Source organism: Chrysochloris asiatica, unplaced genomic scaffold (assembly GCF_000296735.1).
Source record: "Chrysochloris asiatica unplaced genomic scaffold, ChrAsi1.0 scaffold00143, whole genome shotgun sequence".
Classification (NCBI taxonomy): Eukaryota; Metazoa; Chordata; class Mammalia; order Afrosoricida; family Chrysochloridae; genus Chrysochloris; species Chrysochloris asiatica.
This window is the reverse complement of record NW_006408661.1, coordinates 5,665,657-5,672,966: the sequence shown is the minus strand read 5'-3', so window position 1 is coordinate 5,672,966 and position 7,310 is coordinate 5,665,657. Positions and strand designations below refer to the sequence as shown.

The following is a 7,310-nucleotide window of genomic DNA, read 5'->3' as shown; positions in this document are numbered from 1 at the left end:
CAGTTTGAGGGCTAAGGTGTGCCTGATCCAAGCCATGGTATTTTCAATAACCTCATATGCATGTGAAAGTTGGACAGCGATTAAGGAAGACTGTAGAAGAATTGATGCTTTTGAGTTATGGTGCTGGAGGAGAATATTGAAAGTGCCGTGGGCTGCCAAAAGAACAAGTATATCTGTGCTGTAAGAAGTGCAGCCAGAGTGCTCCTTGGAGGTCAGGATGGTCAGACTTTGTCTCTCATACTTCAGACATGTTGTCAGGAGGGACCAGTCTCTGGAGAAGGATATCATGTTTGGTAAGTTGGAGGGTTAGAGAAAAAGAGGAAGACTACCCACCCCATCCCCAGCAAGATGGATTGGCACAGTGGTAGCATCAATGGGCTCAAACGTGGCAACAATTGTGAGGTTGGTCTAGGACCAGGCAGTGTTGTGCATAGGGTTGCTATGAGTTGGTACCACCTCAATGGCACCTAATAACAACAACAAATGAACAACACTGCAGATAATGAGTATTCCTGAATACTTATTGTGCTCATGATTAACCTGTACATAGGTCAAGAGGCAGTAGTTCGAAAAGAACAAGCAGACATTGAATGGTTTAAAATTAAGAAAGGTGTGTGACAAGGTTGTATTCTTTCACCATACTTATTCTACCTGTATGCCAAGCAAATAATCTGAAAAACTGGATTATATGAAGAACATGGGGCATCAGGATTGGAGGAGTTTCATTAACAACCTGTAATATGCAGATGATACAACCTTGCTTGCTGAAAGCAAAGAGGACTTAAAATACTTACTGATGAGGATCAAAGACCACAGACTTTGTATGTATTACACCTCAATGTAAAGAAAACAAAAATCATCACAATTGGGCCAATAAATAATATCATGAAAATGGTTAAAAGATTGAAATCAACAAAGACTTCACTTTACTTGGCTCTTCCACACATGGAAGCAGAAGTCTAGAAATTAAACGATGTATTGCATTAGTCAAATCTACCATACAAGACCTCTTTAAGGGTTTAAGAGCAAAGATGTCAGTTTGAGTACTAAAGTGCACATAACTCAAGCCTCATACGCATCTGAAAGTTGGACAATGAATAAGGAAGACCACAGAAGAATTGATTCATTTGAGTTATAGTGTTGGAGAAGAAATTAAAGGTGCCATGCACTTACAGAAGAATAAAAAAAAAAAAAATGTGTTGGAAGAAGTGTAACCAGAATGCTCCTTGGAAACTAAGATGGCCAGACTTCATCCTGGAGAAGGCCATGATTCCCTGGAGAAGGACATCATGCTTGGTAAAGTGGAGGGACAAAGGAAAACAGAGAGACCTCCAACATTTTACCTGTGTATTATATTAATGATTGCTGTTGTTTGTACGTGCTATCTACTCAATTCTGACTCAGTGACCATGCATGGGGTTTCTGCCCAAAGTGTTAAAAATAAAGGTAGTAAAATAATCTCTAAATGTCCTCTTGTTTATAAGAAGGACTATCTTAGAGTGAATTTTGTTGATCCACCTCTTTGAGCTAGAACTATTTCTGTACTTAGTCATTGAAATGGTGGAAGAAGAAGATGAAGGGCAAAGGGAAGGTCTCTTGGATAGTATCTCCATATACAGAAGCCAGTTTTAGATGATAATCCTAAATCTCTATATGCATTTCTATAAAGTATCTGTTTATTGTGAACAATGTTTATTATTTTGCCACATCTAAGCTTTTTAGATGTTTTGAGGTGACAGGATAAGTAGTGCTAGTGAGTTAATCAATTTGTAAATATCTTTTGTTATAATTAATAGAAAAGCATCTTGGACGTGGAATTATTAAAGAACCTTTGAGCAGTGTATATCAAGATTGGTTAGGTTGGCAGAAGGAAGCACAAGGGGAGGAGGGATATATTCAGATGTGTCCATATTGCATTTTGATGATATCCATTGGTGTATGAGAGTATCTCTTGGCTGTCCTATAGGAATACATTACTAAATACAGTAGAAACACCATGGTAATACTTTATTTGTTATAGATCTGACAATACATTCTCTTAGAAGCATTATACTTACTGTACTCTTGCTTTCTGTTTCATTTTAAATGGAGCATTGAGGGAATGCAATATTTTGTAACTCTTGTCAGTATCCTATCTAGAGGCTTATTACTATTTTTGTCATTTATGAAACTTTTCTCTCTAAAGAAAGCCAAGATTATTTTTTTTCCTTCCTGACTGAGTCAGTGTCATGTATTCTTGGTTGTCAAAATACTCAAAGCTTTGGAACTTTGAATTGGTAAATATTCATGGTGTGTGAAAAAAGCATGAATCCCTACTGTGACCTCAACCAGTTATGTGTATGCACACATAGGATGTCAAACTTGTCGTCAAATCATCAAATTGATTTTGGATGTCTTTTGTGTTCTTTGCTTTTTTGCTGTTCAGTTTTCTATGATGCACATATTTTACAAGTTTAAAAAGAGAAAAAAATGTTACTTTAAAAACCTGCATGGAATCCCCATTGCTTATAGAATAAAGTTAATGTGTTCACACCTCAAAAAAAAATTAAAATCTTTGTGAGGGCAGAAAGCCTCATCTTTCTCTCTCGGAGCACCTGGTGGACTCGAACTGTTGACCTTGTGATTTGCAGTCCAGTGATTATTCTATGGAGCTCCCTCGATATTAATGATATTGTTCTATAATTTCTGCATTCTGTTTGATCATCTTTCTGTGAAATGGTCATATTTAATGAGTCAATATTTGCAAAATTGCTGCAAATGTCACCTCATAGAAATGTTATTATTGTATTTACTGTTTGTTTTCTAATCCACGGAATTCTGGTGGCACAGTGGTTATGCTCTCAGCTACCAACCAAAAGGTCAGTAATTTGAACCTGTTGCCCCTCTGAAGAAAAGTTCTAATCTCATAAAAAATATCGCCTGGGAAACCTCATGGTGACAGTTCTGTTCTGCTATGAGTCAGAACTGAATGAACAGCAAAGAGCTTTGTTTTATACTCCAAATTAATTTTAACCCAATGACATCTCTTATCAGGGGATATGTATCTGGTGTAGAATGGTGTACTGCGATGCAAAATTAGCCACATAGGCCCACCTGCTGTCAAAAATTGACCAAGCAAAATCTGACCACTTCTTGTTCCCTTAGTCAGCAAGATTGCTCCAGTTTAAAACTCAAAAGGGCTGATGCTGTAGGTATTTACCCATGCCGATGAGCTGAGGAGGAGACAGCTATACTATAACTAGAGTTCTGCACATGGAAAATGGACTCTGTGCAAATTATGGTCAGTGACCAAACATTGGGGTGGGGGGTGGGGAAATGGACAAAGAGTTTCCCAATTAAATGGAATCCATCTCACAATAACAAGCAAATGCAAGTAGGAATCTTGTGCTCAAAGAGATAATGAATCAGATTCGATGATGAATGTGATCTTTAGAGGGGAAACGGGGCCTCTCTTGTACTTCTTCCTGAAGGCTTTGTAAACCCAGTGATATAGATCTAGCTTCATATCTCCACTTCTGAGGATCTATAGTTTCCAGTTCAAGTTTGTGTGCCAGAAACTTGCCAGAACAACACTCATAACGATGTTATGAATTCCCCCAGTTTTCCCTGCAATGTGCTAGCACACATGAGCTATTGATGAATAAGTTCTCAATTTTTTCCACTTTCCTATATTTAGGTGAAACTAGCATAGTTCTGGAAGAGAAAGTCATGAATCAACTTGCTTGCTGGATGCCATTTTGAGCATTCTTTGAGCTTTCTATCATTATTGTTTTTATCTCAAGAAATCACCGGTGCTTATATTTAATCGTCTGACATTTTTCGGCCTTTAGTAATAGCACCACCAACTTTACACAGGATGTTTACTATCAGCTACTCATCATAACAAGCCTGTAGGGCAGCTGGCTATTAGCACTGGCATCTTATGGGCCAGGAAACAGACTCCAAAGATGACACACAGGGGATTTGAGGCAGAACCTATTCTTGATACTCAAAGGACTCTATATATGTCCCAAGATACAAAACACTTACTTACTTCAGTGGATTATCATCATTTTGTGACCCATTATTCAAAACACAAACTTCTTTGGTAACCTTTCTCACCTACTCGAGTCTGCAGTGTCTGTTGTAAAACACTCCATCCTGAGTCACATCCAAACTCCTAGCCTGTTTTATCTGTATGTTATGTTGGTATTTAATCACATTCTCCTTATATAGTTACTCTTTAAAAATTTTTACACTGCCTTTCATTTATAATATTATCTCTTTCAGTATACTTTTTTTCCCCCCCAGAGATTAAGAGTTTTTAATTTGTACCAAAGTTGCTGAAGCAAAAACCTGACAAAACATCCTGCTTGCCTTTACATACCCCCAACTAAAAAAAATCCCAAACAACCAAAAACAAAAATCCTCTATGTAGGGGAAAAGAATGGTTTTGTACGTGGTATAAAACAATATAAATTCAAATCCAGTCAAAATCACAGGGCAGCTCCCTTTGAAATGTGTTACGTAGGATTTCTAAGTAGACCACAGGTCTGTCTCTTCTGCCATGGCCACCTCAGCCTCCAAATCCTCCTCGGCCTCCACCTCAAACCCCACCACCACCACCAACAACAACCCCAAACCATCTTTGCCCTTAGGCTTGGCCCAGTCCAAGTAACTTTGTTTCCATCAATTTCCCCATCCTCCAGGGCTTAGCACTTCCTCACTCTTAAAGTCTACAAACCCAAGCCCTTTGGAGTAGACTGTTTCACGGTCCATGACTATCCTGGCATTAATAGAGCCATCAGATGACTCCTACAATGTTTCCTCAGTTGTGTCCTCACACAGACCTTTGACAAACAGTGTTTTGGACAGCTGATTTCTTGCATTAAGGGGTCACGGGGATCCTTGCATTCCAGCCTGATGGTTGGAATGCAAGAATTTAAAGCTTCCTTAGCATCTTCATGTGAAGCAAATTCTATAAATGCATACCCTCTAGATTTGCCATTTTGGTTCTGAGGCACTTTGATAACAGTGCTTTCTCAAGCACTTACTGGAGAGTTTCTTCTGTTACTTAAAACCAGTGTTTTTGATGCACTGCTCCAAGTGCTTGGCTTTCCACATCTGTGGTCTTGATTTCAACTTTTCTCCCCAGTGTAGTACAAGGATAGATCAGCCATCAATCTCTGTTCTTTGCTCTTCTTCAAAGGTTTTCTCAGCATCAGTTTCTGTTTTGAATTTGAGATAAGCAATCCCTTTACTCTTACCACGTTTGGTGAGTAATCTGTTCTCCATGGCATCTTCAAACACATCTTTTCATTCTTCCTGAGTGACTTTGTAAAGCAAATTTTTTGGCCAAAAGTGTTTTGATATCTTGGTCTTTCTTACCATCTTTTCCTTTGGTCACTCTAATTTAATTTCATTACTTTTAAACCGTTGAGTTCCAAGGCTTTTTCCAGGTCTTCAGCAGATTCAAAATCCACATAGCCAAATTTCCTAGTCATACCAAGTCGGACAGCCATGACAACAAGATCATTTTTAGCAGTAAGGTCATTGAGACCAGTTTTTAATTCTGGAGACTTGCTGCAATTTCGGTTTCCAACAAATAGACTGAACGCTGTAGTTTGTCCTATGGCTTCAGGAGCAGCTTTCAGTTTGGCCATTTCCTTCTTTCATTTTCCAGGTACTTCTTTGACAGGTTCTTTCTCCTGTTTATCATCCTCTTCTTCACTGTCCTCATCATCTTCATCCTCATCATCTTCCTCCTCCTCATCGTTCTCTCCCTCATCATCATCGTCATCATCTTCCTCATGGTTATCGTCATTCTCAGGCACACTCTTGGCTTTCACAGGAACCACCCTGGTAGGAGCTTTCTTACCTTTAGCTGGGGTAGTGTCATCTTCTTCATCCTCCTTCTTCAGGGTCATCGTCTTCATCCTCCTTCTCATCATCCTCATCATCTTTATCATCTTCATCATCAAAGTGAGGGGTAGCTACTCCTTTCATCATGATGGGCTCAAATTCATCCTCATCATCTACCTCACTGTCTTCATCATCTTCCTCATTGCTTTCTTCCTCCTTGGCATTCTTGACATTCTTTGCCCCTTTGACTGGAGGAGCAGCTCCCTTCTTACTGGAGGTCACCACCACTGCTTTGCCTGGTGTGGTTCCCTTCTTGCCAGGTGTTGCTGCTGCTTTGGATGCTGTAACTGTCTTCTTAGCTGATGTGGCAGCTACCTTCTTGCAGGAGTGACAGTTGCTTTCTTGGCTGGTGTGGCAACTACCTTTTTTGTGAGGGAAACCAACCTCTTCTTTGATGGCAGTGTGGCATTCTTCTTCTTCTTACATTTCTTCATCTTCACTGTCTTCTTCTACCTCCTTAAGGAGGAGGATCCAACTTCTTGTAATCACTTTGATTTTTCTCTGCTTTATCGAGTTTCACAATGATGGCAGCTGGGGACAATGGAGTGTGTGGAGCATGAGTGGCACAGATGAGACTTCAGGAATCCAAATGATGTCAGTAGTGGCCACTGGGCTGAAAAGGCTGGAGCCAAATGCTTGACTACCAGCTAGAGCTCAAGACTGAGGCAAAAGCTCTTTCAGTATACTCTTATTTGTGTTCCTATACTCAGCAATGGACTGCAAGTTTTGTTTGAACCACAAGCTTGGCAGATCAAACTCACCAGCTGCTTCATGGAAACTGACTCAATGGCATTTATCAACAACAACAACATACCACTCATGCTGGAGGTCTATAATAGCATTATAGGATAAGCACTGACCTGCTAATTACAAGGTCCATGGATCAAACACACCATTTGCTCCTCAGAAACTCCATGCATGGTCGCTATGAGTCAGAACCAACTCCACAGCACTTTACAACAATATACCATTCCTGCTAAATGTCATTGAGTTTACAACAACTTATGGCAACCTCATGTATATCAGAGTAGAACTGTGTGCCAAAGGGTTTTCAATAGCTGAGTTTTTAGAAGTAGATTACTAGGTCTTTCTACCCACACGCCTCTAGGTGGACTCAACCTTTTGGTTAGCAGTTGAGTGTGTTACCAGTTTAGCACTTGAGCCAGTGTAGCACCTAACAACCCTCCTACCATTCCTAGTATCATGCTTATTCTCAAGTGAAAATGAGAATTTATTGCCCATGACCAATAATAACCTGTGTGGCTACCAACTGAGGACAAAAAAAACTGCATTAAAAGTGAGCCAGGAAGATCTTGTAAGTCCGTCTTCTGCTTATGACTGATTGGAATACCTAAATTAGGGCTACAGCATACCCAGTGAATGAAGCTTCTTGCAGAGCCTTTGCAATA

General features: G+C 39.7%; 1 pseudogene; it reads right to left on the bottom strand.

Moving 5' to 3' along the window:
• Positions 1-4,515: 4,515 nt before the first annotated feature.
• Positions 4,516-7,310, bottom strand: part of LOC102830763 — a 115,580-nt pseudogene continuing 112,785 nt past the window's right edge.